At 38.1% G+C, this 15,039-nt stretch overlaps 1 non-coding gene across 1 annotated transcript; it reads left to right on the plus strand.

Annotated features, from left to right (window-relative positions):
• Window positions 1-7,797: 7,797 nt before the first annotated feature.
• On the plus strand, window positions 7,798-7,931 carry LOC127207846 (small nucleolar RNA SNORA17). Its single transcript, XR_007833029.1, has one exon. It is a non-coding gene; the product is annotated as a small nucleolar RNA SNORA17 (small nucleolar RNA).
• The last annotated feature ends 7,108 nt before the right edge of the window (window positions 7,932-15,039 follow it).

A 15,039-nucleotide genomic window follows, 5' to 3' on the forward strand; every position in this document is an offset into this window, starting at 1 on the left:
AGTGGAGAGTGTGATATGACTTTCTCACGTACTCTGGTGCCTCACATTTGACCATGTCCCCTGGAGGGGGAGACCTGGTGGCACTCAGAGGAAGGACAGCAGGTAGCCAAGAAGAGACTTGATACCCTATGAGAATATATAGGGGGAGGTAATCCCCCTCAGGAACAGTCATAGGGGAGGGGAATAATGGGAAAATGGGGGGGGGAGGAATGGGAGGATACAAGAAATGGGATAAACATTGAGATGTAACAAGAATAAATTAATAAAAAATATGCAAATGAAAAAAAAGTATTTTTAAGTGCCTTTACTCTGCTTCAAATGACAAGTTGGGTTAAATAATAGCGGTTTGGGGGCTAGGAAGATGGCTGAGTGGTTAAGAGCCAGCCATTGTTCAGAAGAGCCTGCTTTGATATTTAGAGCCTACATAACACCTCAAAGCCATCTATAATAGCGGTTTGGGGCTAGGGAGATGGCTGAGTGGTTAAGAGCCAGCCATTGTTCAGAAGAGCCTGCTTTGATATTTAAAGCCTACATAACACCTCAAAGCCATCTATAACTCTAGCTCCAGGATCCCATGTCCATTTCTGGCCTTGTGTGGAGCAGACACGTATTTGTATAGAGACACACACACAGACAAAATACACATGCAGTAAGTTCTACAAATTAATATAATAGGCATTTAAATGTAATGGTGTAGAAGCAAGCTAGCCAGCAAAGGCCTGTCTGGCCCTTTCCTATCTCCACTACGGGTTACCATGGAACCTGGTGGACCAACAGCCTTCTCAGCCAGCCAAGGCCTGGCTGGCCCTTTCTGATCTCCACTACGGGTTACCATGGAACCTGGCAGACCAACAGCCTTCTCGAGCTTCACATCCTAGTTTCATCTGTTAGCTGAGGATCACAGTCAGCCACCTCATAGTTAATTATGCAAAGTACACTATTATTTTAAGTATTTTTATACATTCCACTATACATTTATTGTCATTTTTTTCCTGGCAATTTACAGTAATATCAATGAACTGGTCTTGTTCCTAAATTTTGTCAGAATAGGTAAAGAATGTTTAAACTGTTGTGCTATTTCCATTGTTTTATTGAAATCACTGCCAAAGGCTGACATTAATATGTACCCATTTCAGCTCTTTTCTAACACACCATGGTTTTCCACACACAAAAGAGGCCACTTTTAGGGCACTTGATCTGTTTGCATATATGAGAAATTGACACATGCAAATGTATCAGAGTTGCTGTGTTACTTTAGTAGATATCCTTGGTTATCTTGACAAAATTTTTTTTTTTAAATTTTTATTTTAAAATAGTTCTTTAAAAGTAGATGTATCCACAGCCAAAAAAAAAAAAAAAAAAAAAAAAAAAAAAAAACAAAACAAAAACAAAAAAAACAAAAACAAAAACAAACAAACAAAAAAAACAAAACAAACAAAAAAAAAACCAAAACCAAACCAAAACAAAACAAAAACCAATGAACTATCTTTTTTTTTCTTCCTCCAGTCTTTGCAATTCGTAGCACTTAGACGTGTGAAGTTGAGGGTTTTATCCTACTGAGAACACTTCCTTAGCAAGTGTGAGGCCTTGGCTTACATCTACATTAATGGTACAATGCAAACCTATGGGCACACTCTGATAGTGTCAACAGTCCACTGGAGCCAGGATCTCATACAGACAAATCTTGTGTGGCCATATCCCTTTTATAAAACGATTTGGTGTTTTTATATGGCCTAGCACCTACTGTCCTGTGCATCCTAAGTCATTTCTAGGCTACTCATTACTTCCTTTACTGGAACAGTTTCCTGCAATAATCAATCAATAAGGAGAAAGAATTTGGTTTGGGTCATAGTTTTGAAAACTGGTCTCTGCTTGGTTACTGTTGTTGCCTTAGGTCTGTGTCCAGGCAACGCAGCACAGTGAGTGTGCTTTGTAGCAAAGAACTCACTTCATGGCCAAGTGCAAAACTGGAGCTGGTGACCCACTTTCTCTTCAAGCTCATACCTTCAAGGACATAAATAGACTCACATTCTTTAAGGGTTTATTATCTTTGCTCTTTAAAGACCCCAACTTGTAAGTGTATTACCACCTTTCAATACTGTGTCCTTGATAATAGGCTCTTTGGGGCCATTTAGGATTCAAATTTTCTAATTCAACACTCAACTATGTAAAATAGTTGTTATGCCATATTATTTAGGAAGCTATAAAAGAGAATATACATTTTTCTTTCATTTTTTTAAAGAATTATTTATTTATTATGTATACAGTGCTCTGCCTGCATGTACATCAGCAGACCAGAAGAGGGCACCAGATCTCATTATAGATGATTGTGAGCCACCATGTGGTTGCTGGGAATTGAACTCAGGACCCCTTAACCTCTGAGCCATCTCTCCAGCCCCATGAAAATATACATATTTCATACTGAATTTTTTTCTAAAACATAATTTAACTCCAAGTTTTTAGAATCTGCACATGTAGACCTGTGGGTTAGCAGCCAGCAGTATTTACCTCTTCCTAGACACACAGTGTGGCAGCAGGCTCTCTGGGGAACACCTTTCACTCTCTAGCAGTTTCTCTGTCATATCTCACTCTCGTTTAAGAAGAGCATTGTATTGAATTACTTTCGGCCCTCTGATGTTGAGACTGTGGATTTGAATGTCTTGGTACAAGTTATTGAACTTTCCCCACTATTGGTTATTATCCCAATAATCAGGTAGCACGAGGATTGAGAACACCTGTATGTGAAGCACTTTGGAGTGTCCTTAGCACCTCTACTATTCCCAGTGAACACCAGCCATCGTGTTACTGTTTCTTGCCTTCAGGAAATAGTACAGACACCATGGCTGTCATAAATACAGGTGCTGCAGTGGAACAAACCTGCAGCTTTGACTTAGCTCCACGTGAAACCCATAACTGTCCTTCAGTTTGGCAATTTCTTGAACTTAGCAGATCTCTCTTCTGATCTCAGATGACAAATATACATTTGTATACATATGAAGTGTATACTCTATGTACACATATACATATATACAATACATATGTAAAAGCATATACATGTATGCACATATATGTAATAGAAACATTTAAAGATAGAGTTCTTACATGTGTGTGTGGGAGATGTGTGTGGTATGCGTTCCTGTATGCTTCATGTGCAAAGATAAAGGCTGGTATCAAAACAACTTACTGTTGTTGTGTATGTGATGTGCTTTCTTTGCGATCAAATTTAACTTTTGCTCCTGTATATAATTAGAACATGCTGGGCAAGGTTTTCAATTATTTCAATCTATTATAATAGATTGTGAACTCTATATGAGTTTTATGAATGACACAGACAGAGTAGGAACTTTTATGTATAATTCAGTTTTCCCGTGAAACCACAGAAACTGCAAGGCTTTCTATGCATGCCCACACAGGCATGGGTATTTATCTAAGGAAGATTTTACATAAGAAGACTACATGTTTCATACCCATGGAACAGAGGTGTGGTCCACTGATTTCTGAGCCAACGTAGAAACTCAAAGAGCTATTTCTTAGCACTTATTTTAGGATTTCTTATTATTTTTTTTTTTACTGTATTTCCAATTTTCAATTTCTTTATGCCAATACCAAACTTTCTCTAATGTCAGTTCTTATTTTTTCCTTCTATGTGGCTGCTGGTTGCAACATGTTCACTAGGCTTATATTTAAAAAACAACAATTCTCTTGCTGTTTAAGAAATATGAATAGATCTGATGAGGTTTCACAAATTGCAGACAGCAGAGAACAGAACAGATAAATTTCTCTTCTCCCTAAAGACCTGATATAGCACAGACAATAAATGTTAGCTAGTTGTATCGTTTCAGGTGATGTCATAAAGTAAAATAAATAAAGCAAAGTGATACAAGTAGAAGAGCAAAGGACATTTATCTGAGTATTTTTTGGTAATAGCATCAAAGAAATTAATTGCCATGGATAAAGAATTGAATGGATTCAGCAAGTGAAAAGCATGTTAGAAAATCAGCTGATTCAGGCAAGCAACCTGATATTCTCATTATAGTAAAATTTAAAGAAGAAATATGAAAATATCATTTCACATAAAATCTTTTAGCCTTTTTCATATTTTGCTATATTTATTCCAAGAACCTACATGTGAACACTGTATGTATATATAATACATATATACATATATACACACACATGTATGTATATATGCAATAGAGAATTATAGAGTTTTTATGTATGTATGGGGAGCATGGGTGTGATATGTTCCTACAGGTGTGAACATCTATGTATGTTTGTGTAGCTGTATGTAGAAGTATAGAGGTTGATATAAAATATTTTAGTAAATTATTTCTCCATCTCATTAAATTTTCTACATTATTTCTTATTTATTTAAGTTATTTTAAATGCATTATAATTTTTCATAGATATAATTGTTTAAGGCTGCATTCAATTTTAATGCACATTTTGTCTTCAACATAATTACCTACCCTATATATATATATATGTTTTTAGTTGTTTGTATTTTTGCTCTGAATACATATTTTTGTAATAAAAGTTAATATTTTTGTTGAAATATATTAATATATTTTAAAAATAATTAGTATCTGGTATTATAATGGATTTTAATATTAAATATTAAAAAAGCATAAACTCTCTTTTACTAGAATTATAGTACATGAAGCCTATAAGAAAATATTTGAAAATATCTACAGTTTGTCTGTATATCTTATATTTTATATACTTACATGGTCACTGGCCTTTTAAAATCATCTTCGAGGGCCTCTGAGATGTCTCAGACAGTACAGACATTTTTCACTAAGTGTGACATTTCCTGGCCCTACATGATAGAAGATAAGAACTTGTAGGCTGCTTCCTATGGCATATATGCACACTCACAGGTACACATGAGTGCATGCCCACAGGTACACACATGTGTACATGCCTCTGCACACACACACACACACACACACACACACACACATACACAAATATAATAAAAAGTAAAATAAAATAAAATAAATTGTTTGAAACAGAGCAGTTCTAGTCTGCAGAAGAGTCATGGCTAAGGGAGAAATAATCAAGATTTAAAGATGATTTCAGTTAACATGATCCCCCAGAGACTCAGGAACATTAAGACCACCACAATTCATTACTCAGAGTTCAGAGAAATCATTCTTGGTTTCTTTACAATTAAATAACAGTAAATACTTCTGAAAGAAAGATGACATTTAACCCTGATGGATCTCCCCAGCTCTGTACTTACAGTGTTATTTTGTGCTACCTGCATCTCCACATGTCTCAGCAACCTTCTCTGACCCACCTGCTCACTCACAGTCTCCCTATCTTCTTCAAGAGTGCCTTCAGCCCAGTGGAGGAGCGCCATCAATAAGCTACAAGGTTTTATTAGTTTATCTGACAAATGCTGATCTCCCCTGTTGGGTTTAATTTGCTGGTCTGTTATTCTGGTTGCTCCCATTCATCATCTGGTGACCTTTCCTTCTCTGTGTTCTAGAACTTATGTAGCATTAATCCTTCCATGTTCTTACCTTAGAGAATTAATTACTGGCATACATTTTTATTCTTGATAATTATGGCATTGATTAATGGCTAAAACACAATCATATGAGTACAGCCAAAGTGAGTCACTAGGATTCTCAGGGTACGTTTTGTTTCCTTGTCTTCCCTTGACTTGGAGACCAAGCTGAGAAGGAAGTTTAACCCTTTGGATACAAGCGTAGTGCTGTGGTGACACATCTTTGTTACTCTTTTTCCTTACATGCTGTAGCAAAGCTATAATAAACCTCATCTAGAAAGGATCCACAAAGCTAAACAAGGCTTTTGTGTTCACTGGAATGAAAATGTTTCCTTCAAAATGTATTTCTAAATAGAACTGTGAAACAAAAACAAAGAATTGCCCTTTTTCATGTTAAGAGATACATTGCTTTTTTTTTATTTCCAAGAATGAGAATTTCAAGCCACTGAAATGAAGCATCTGAAATTATTTTATTCAAAGTTTTATAAGAATGAAAGAAATAACATCCTACAACTAAAATTGATGTTATCCTAACCACCATTAAACCATCACCTGTACACACCCTACCTGTTTATACACACAGTACTACCCTCACAAACCTACCCATACACAAATTCACCCCATGATTATTAGAACTATGTTCCTTTTAAAAAAATTTTTTTAATAATTTATTCTTGTTACATCTCAATGTTTATCCCATCCCTTGTATCCTCCTATTCTTCCACCCTCCCCATTTTCCCATTATTCCTCTCCCCTATGACTGTTCCTGAGGGGGATTACCTCCCCCTGTATACGCTCATAGGGTATCAAGTCTCTTCTTGGCAACCTACTGTCCTTCCTCTGAGTGCCACGAGGTCTCCCCCTCCAGGGGACATGGTCAAATGTGAGGCACCAAGTACGTGACAAAGTCATATCACACTCTCCACTCAACTGTGGAGAATGTTCTGACTGTTGGCTAGATCTGGGTAGGGGCTACTCAGCTATTAAAAACAAGGAATTCCTGAAATTTGTGGATAAATGGATTGAGCTAGAAATGATCATAATGAGTGAGTTAACCCAGAAGCAGAAAGAATCAAAAGGTATATATTCACTTATATCTGCATACTAGCCCAAGGGGCATGTCCCACGAAAGCCTTCACTTACCAGGAAACTGGGACAGAGGGGAGGACATCCTATTGGGACTCTAAATGAGAGAAGCATGGGAGAATAGCAAAGTAGAAGGATCCAGAGGGTCCTAGAAACCTACAAGTAGAACATTATGATAGGCAGATTTGGGCCCAGGGGGTTCCACTCAAAGTATGTTCCTTTCTTAATAGTCTTCTCATCTTAGACTTTTTTTTTTTTTAATGTATGCTTCATTTAAAGTATCTCCTAGGACTATTTTTTCCAGTCTGCTGTGATTAGCAAAATTCTCACCAGAGAGACTTTCAGAGTGATTTTGAAATGAATCAAAATTCTACAACTCAATGAAAGATGTGAGCTACAACACGGAACATCTTTTACAGACGCTGGAGTATTATATGCCCTCTTCTTGGCTGTACGTTCACTCACTGGAACCCATACTAAAGCTTCTACAAGATGTATAAGGCATATCCGAGAGGAATTGCTTCTTCTACTGAAGCCCAGAAGCACAGTTTTGACTCTTCAACAGTGAAGTAAATATTTTATAAGTTTAGAAGCTAGAGTTTTGAGAAAAGAAAACCACAGGAGGCTTGGTCCCATGTAACCTTTGTCTTTTGAGTTGATATTTATAAGTTTTGTTTCTATTTTATAATTTAATTTTTTACCCTCTCCAGGATTATCTTGCATAGCTTACTATGAAACAGCTTTGTTCAGGAGTTATGCTTAGCCTACCCCTCTGCTCATACGACCAGCATCTTCACCAAGATTTCGGGAGAGAAAGTACACAATACCTCAACAGTATAAAATCAAAGCCCAGCAAAAATATACATGATTTCTTTTTTGTGGAAGCCGGAGAAATCCCTAAACTTGGCATTTAATCTTGGCAGCATAAGTACTTCCTGAAATTAACATCGTTTTAATAAGCTATATACATCCTGGTTGTTTAAGATGAAAGACTAATCACGTTATTATTTTTCCTTCATGGATGTTACTGGGAAAAAACCATGGATTAAGTGCTTTGTCTAAAAGTGTTTGGAGATTTTTTTTCCAGCTTTACCAGAGAAGTAATGGTGATTTTCTTGATAATTCTTTGGAATCTGGATTGGTACAGCACCTAAACTATATATATATAATTTTTTTTTAAATGAAAGGAAAAGCTACCTGCCCTTAGAGGCATTGCAGGTGTGGTTGCTGTGCCACATATGTCTCAGTAGGTGGCAGAGAAGAGAGATGCTGTGTCTACTAGCAGTGTTCTGACCTATGAAAATCTGGCAAGCCTGGATGAGCTCCCAGGACAAGGAGCAAGATCAAAAGTAGAAGAACCTGTATTGTCCTTGGCTGGTGCCTTAGTTTGAGTGGGACTCCTGGGCCCAAATCTGCCTATCATAATGTTCTACTTGTAGGGTTCTAGGACCCTCTGGATCCTTCTACTTTGCTATTCTCCCATGCTTCTCTCATATACAGGGGGAGGAAATCCCCCTCAGGAACAGTCATAGGGGAGGGGAATAAGGAGAAAATGGGAGGGAGGGAAGAATGGGAGGATACAAAGGATGGGATAACCATTGAGATGTAACAAGAGAAAATTTTAAAAAAATCTTTAAAAATGTAAAAGAAAAAAAAAAAAAAAAAAAAAAAGAAAGAAAGAAAGAAAGAAAGTAGAAGAACTAGTCCTGGGACTAAGGGCCTTGGGTGAGGAGTGACACTGTGAGCCTAGACAAACAGATGACCCCCAAATGTGGCCACTCAGGTGGGCTAGGCTATGAATTAGTCCAAGACTAACCAGACCAGAGGTTGAGAGAGGGAAGGTGGCAGACCATGCCTAAGATAAGCCCTGCCCAATGCCATAGTGCATGAGTGAGCATAGTTCTCCTGAGAACACTTCAGTGATGACCCCAGACATCCAGAGACTCCAGGTGGCACTGAGAGAAAAAAATGAGTGGTGGTTATATGGAAGAGAAAGAGAAACAGAGAATGTGGGCACAATGAAAAGAGACAGTACTGGAAATTCAAGGGTATTGAGAAACAGCCTGATGTGAACAGCCAGTGATGCTACTTGGGATGATGGTGGGATACTCGCTTGTGCTTCCATCAATACCACATCTGGGTCCATGGGCCTAGGGTTCTGTTACCACTAAAGGTCAGGTTGAATTTCCTCATCTGGGCTGTCTACTGCGGGTATGTTGATGTCTGAGGGCTGTGAAGAACTGTCCCCACACCTCACCTGGGCATTATAGGAGAGCTGGCCCTGAGGGCATGAAAACAGGAAAGCAGACCCCTCCCATAGCCAGCTGTAGTACTTGAGAGAACAGTTCCCATATATTACTGGAGTTGTGGGTGAGCCAGCATGACGGTGTGAGTGTGAGAGAGCTGACTCTGCAACTTGTCTGCCTTGCTTCAGCATGAGCAAGGGAGATAATACCCTCTCTCACCCTTGTCCCTTGCCACCTATGGCAGGAAGGAGAGCTGGGACCCAGGAGGTCATGAGAGCAGGAGAGCTGTCCCTGCCCCTCACTTCCTGCAGAACTCAGGAGATCAGGCTCTGTTCCTCACCTGAGCAGCATAGTAGCCCTGGCCCTGGATGTGGCCATTGCAGGTGAGCAGGCCTGGAGGGCATGAATGCCACAGATCCAGCCCTGCCTCTTGTCTAATTGGCGTTGGCATGCTAGGGAGAGACTCTCTCCTCCCCTCCTTTGTCCTTTGCAATCTGTGGAAGGTGGGAGAGCTGGCTGGCGCTGAGATCATGAGAGTAGGAGAATTGGCCGTGTTGCTGATTAGCTGCAACACTTGGGAGAGCAGGTCCTCCTCCTATTTGAGGCCAGTTTGTGGGTTTGTGGATGAGCAAGCCCCGGTGGTAAGAAAGCAAGAGAGCCAGTGGGCTGACCAGTTCAGATACCTTTCTGGCCCAGATCCATGTCTTTGAACTGGCCTAACCCAGAGATGAACTGGTGGAGTGCATGAAGGGACCATTGCTGCAGATCAAAGACTGCAGTATCTTCATCGATACAGGGCAACAACAGGATATTTGGGAGGAGTGCCAGCGGCATTCCAGTATTGATAGAGTAGCAGAAGCCAGAGACCTCATAAACATTTGCAAGCAAAGAAGTATGAATAAAAGGGTATATACTATGGGACACACTGTGACACACCACAGCTTCCACAATGAAAAATTTTTCCCCTGTTGGGAGGAGGTTGCAAAGGTGGAGGACAGATACAAGAGGAGGGCCAGATGAGTGAGATTGGGTTGCATGGTATGAAATTCTCTGTCTCTGTCTTTGTCTCTGTCTCTGTCTCTGTCTCTGTCTCTGACTCTGTCTCTGTCTCTGTCTCTGTCTCTCTCTCACTCTCTCTCTCATACACACACACACACACACACACACACACACACACACACACACACACCAATAAAAATAAGAATAAAAATAAAAATAAAAAGAAGAAAGACTAATAGGAAAATTCAGAATGTAACCCTGGAATAAAAATAAATCTAAAATTCTGAAAACGAGAAGGATTTGGTGTAGTTCTTAGGTATATATTACCAGCCCTGAATATAGCCCGACCCTGAGCCTCTGATCTGCATATCCCATAGGGTGGCCACCAAGGAATGATAATGCCGATTTCTTCCACAGATTTCAGCAGGCCAATAACGATATGACCCCTTATGTTCATTGCATTTTCAGAAGCCTTGGACACCTATAAGAATAAAATTGAGCAGTGGGTGGTTCATACACTTATACTGGATGCAAGATAGCCATTTCTGAGGAGGGTTCAGGTCCCATAAGTTTAGAGATAATGAAAACATGAATTATCCTAAAGAGTAGGTGTATGAATACCACACATACAATGGCTACGTATATGATGAAAAGTAATTGTCAACTTTAAATACTTTCTCCATTTGACATTGACACATTGTATCCTGTGACTAGCACATAGGCTTACAAAAGCACAGACTTTTGTACATGAACTAAATAAATTTCGACCAGAATGGTGGTGGCTCACACCTGTAACACAGGAGCAAGGGGATTAGTGCCAGTCTGAAATCTACACAGTCAATTCCAAGCCTGACAGGGCTCTGCAGGCAGACCCTATCTCAAGACTGAAATAATTAGAACTTTAGGCTATACTTCCTTGGAAAAGCCCATGCATCCCCTTGCTGTGTGTGTGCTGCATCTTGCTTGCAATCCCAGCATCTCTCAGCACTTGGGAAGCTGAGTCAGGAACTTGCTGGGCTACACAGCAAATTCAAAGCCAGTCTGCATTTCTTTGGACTATTTAAAGAAATAAAAAACTTTTCTATAGGCCATGCTATTTCAGATTATGTTCTGATTTTCTGTGGACTGGTGACTTTGTTTTAGAATTTTTAAATGTGACTACAAAAAATTTCTAGCTCATTATCATGGCCACATCTGTCCATTTTTTGACAGTGTCACATTTAATGTAGACCATGGACTCCTTGGAGCTTAAAGAACCTTACTGTTGATCTTTGATGCATTTCTTCCTTTCAAGGTGTCTGTGATAGGCACACAAGCTTACCAAATGGGTTTTGCTATGGTAAACACACAAAGAAATTTCGACCAGAGAACCTTGTAAATCTAGCCATCTTTATATGTAGAAAATCTGCAGATTTGCTAGTTGCTTGAATGTATCAGCTCTAATGATTTTTCTATGAGAAAAATAAGACCTTCCATTAGGGTAAATATTCCAAGTTTCGAGTTTTTCTGATAGATGGTTCAAGGCTAGAGTTCTGTTCCGAATGACGTGCCTCAAAGATGGGAATGACATCAGTACTGAAGACTGAGTAGCGCTGAGTCACCTCCTTGTGGCATGACTGAACATCCTGGCTGACAATCAGAAATCTTGGTCTAAATGTTTAAGAATTTCATGCTTCAGTAGGAGCAGGAGACATGTGAGTTCTTCAATTAGACAAAAATAAATAGAACCATCATTTTTAGTTACTATTGAATACTATTTTTTTAATTCATCAAGCCTACCACTAATTAATATATTATCACTTCATGAAAAGCTCTTGTATATTAGTAACATTCTTATTATCTAAACCCATTGTGAGTGCTATTATGGATACATATATTAAACACATATATTTGAACACAAATGTATCATTTAATGTACAATAAAATATTTTCCCTATTGTAGACTCAAATTTCTGTCCGGCATAGTTGTTCTTGTTTTGCTTTCAGCTTGTATCTTTTCCCTTCACATTCTTTTATTCAAATTATTTTAATAGACTTCATTATTTAATTTATTTCAATACATTGCTTTTTATTTTTGTCATTCTTCCTCCTTCACTCTCCTTTCCCATCTCCTTATCCCCAGTGATTTCTATTCCACTGTCATTGCATACCAATGAATGCTTCATGATTAGAACCATATAGAAAATACCAGATTAGATTATTCTGTTGAAAAAAATTTTAACTTTAATTTAGTATAATTTATTCAAATTAGATATCAATTGTTATTTCACTTGTATCATCCCATTCCTACCCTCCCTCCGTCTTCCACCATATGACCCCAGCCTATCAGGTCTCATCCTGGTAAACTGCTTTCCCTTCTTCTATGTGCCTGCCTGGCCTCCCCACCAAGGGGAAATGATCAAATTGGGGGCACCAGCATGCATGTTAGAGACAGTCCCTGCTCTTCCCTCAATTGTGGGGATGTTTTATACAAATATCCTAGTACAATAGCCCTGCCTATGGTACGCTTTCCATACAGATAAAATATGATTCATATTTTTTAAATTGCTATTAAACAAAAATGCAAAGTTAAAAATTGCAAATAGAAAATATTTGAACATATTTAGTCAAAGATAACTTCCATATTGTTTTTATTCCCATCCATATTGAAATCTCACAATGAATTATAGAATTATAAGATTTTTAAGAAGTTACATGGCATTTACAATTCACACACACACACACACACACACACAAACACACACACACTGAACTTTTAACATTGAATTAGAATCAGAAGCAACTTTTTTTGCATGTGTTTGTTTTCTTTTTTGTTTCACATCATTGGCTTAATTCTATTGTATCTAGAGTGATAGAATTTTATCATTGAGACTACACTGGGAGCATGTCAGGTTATACAGTTTAATGCTATTGAGTTATTTTATGTATTTTAAATTTTCAAATAAAAATATAGTTATTGCATTTTGCCTCATCTCTTTCTCCCTTCATTCTTCTTATGTATTCCTAACCTCTCTTGTCTCTCAAAGTCATGGCATCTTTTTCTTTAAGTGTTGTTACAGACAATTAAAGAAATGTAGTTTTAGATTCACATATTAGATGTATAGCTGTCTTAGGAAGCTATGGTACATAGTGCTTCTCATGTTTCTATGATAGCCTCTTACCTTACATTTTAAAATGAAACTTGAGGGTTTTATATCTTAACAGATGACAGCAACCCCTACAGACAGAGGTGTGCATTGCTATAATTCTATGAGAAAAATAATCCACCTTAGAATTAGATGACAACATGTAGCTCAAGCATAGCACCGTGTAATTGCCCAGTGATGGTAATTATAGGCTGCAATGGAGAAAATTAATATTTGCTAACCAATGGACGTTTTCATGTTAGGCTGTCGTAACAGGCATTTTTATTACTAGAAGATGTTGTAGTTTAACGGTAAAACTTTGGACTCTGTGTTAAAGGGTCATAAATTATGTTTTTTAATTTGGCAGCCATCTTGCTACTGACTGAGCATAAGGTATTTGATTACATTTTTTTATCATTTATCAAAATATGAACACTTACAGATTCCAAAGGACAATTTGAATTATATATGAAACATATCAATTTATACTAAGATGTCATGTAAAAATTAGAAGACAAAATTATCCACTTATATGCATACTTCCTTTTAGGGTTGTCTAATCTTTCTGTACATGATTTTCTTCACCGTCTAAAATGGCTAAAATATTAGCAATGTCCTTGTTGGGCTGTTGAATTATTAATATAATGCTTATAAATCACTAGAAAATATTTTATTATGTAATAGAATTAATGAATATTATTTATGTGAGTAATATTTGTTACTTAGAATTAGGTAATGGATGATTTTTTTCTGATGGCAAGAATAATTCTCCAAATGTGCTATGGGCTTTGTTATGATTCTGTGAAATCATTCTTGGAATAAAATGGAAGAATACAAATACTTCGTGTGGCTATGCAAAGTTTTTATTTGCATAAGTCATTATGGTTGATTTTGAACAGCTTTTTCTCTGCAAATTCTCATATGTTTCTCCATGAAACCTCAATAATAAAATTGACAAATAGTGGCAATAGTTTGAAATGCCGTTTTAAGACTACAAATTATGTAGGCTGTATATGATTGGGTACATTTGAGAGTAGATTGGGATCCAAGATGGCAGCGCTGACTATGCGTGGTGTCTGAGTGGACAGACAGAGCCAAGGGACTGGGCTGAGAGCTACAGACCAGAAGATTTGGAGAGTCCTAGGTGAGAGGCATCCACATGTTGTAGAGCACAGGTGGGTCTGGTCTTGAGCCATTGAACTGGTCCACAGAGGACAGGAGCCTAATCCCCAAAGAGTGGCCAGATACCTGCCTGTGAGGTGTAGCTGTGCCCTATATCTCAGACTCTCTATCTGAGACTCAACTGTAGGTGGTGAAGCATTGGCATCTAGATCTCCTGACCCAGGGAAAACCCAGGAGAATGGATGGATCTGTCCTCAGATCACCCAGCCCATCCACAGAAAACTGGATGGTCCTGTGGCCATGTCCAGGGCCTATCAGGCTGTACCAGCACTCTCTCTGACGGAACTGTGGGTTACAGAGTACCAACATCTACATCTGACAAAGGTCTAATATCCAAAATATTTAAAGAACTCAAGAAATTAAACATCACCAAACCAAACAATCCAATTAAAAAATAGGGCTCAGAGCTAAACAGAGAATTCTCAACAGAGGAATATCAAATGGCTGAGAAACACTTAAAGAAATGCTCAACATCCTTAGTCATCAGAGAAATGCAAATCAAAACAACTGAGATTCCATCTTACACCCATCAGAATGGCTAAGATAAAAAACTCAAGTGACAGCACATGATAGCGAGGATGTGGAGAAAGTAGAATACTCCTCATTAGCTAGTGGGAATGCAAACTTGTATGACCACTTTGGATATCAATCTGGTGCTTTCTCAGAAAATTGGGAATAGGACTTCTTCAAGACCCAGCTGTTCCACTTCTTGGAATATATCCAAAAGATGCTCTACCATACAACAAGGACATTTGCTCAACTATGTTCATAGCAGCCTTATGAGTGAGATCTAGAATCTGCAAAAAAACGTAGATGTCCCTCAGTCGAAGAATAGATAAATGGTACATTTACACTATGGAATACTACTCAGCCATTAAAAACAAAG

This window comes from Acomys russatus, chromosome 2, assembly GCF_903995435.1.
Source record: "Acomys russatus chromosome 2, mAcoRus1.1, whole genome shotgun sequence".
NCBI classification, from domain to species: Eukaryota; Metazoa; Chordata; class Mammalia; order Rodentia; family Muridae; genus Acomys; species Acomys russatus.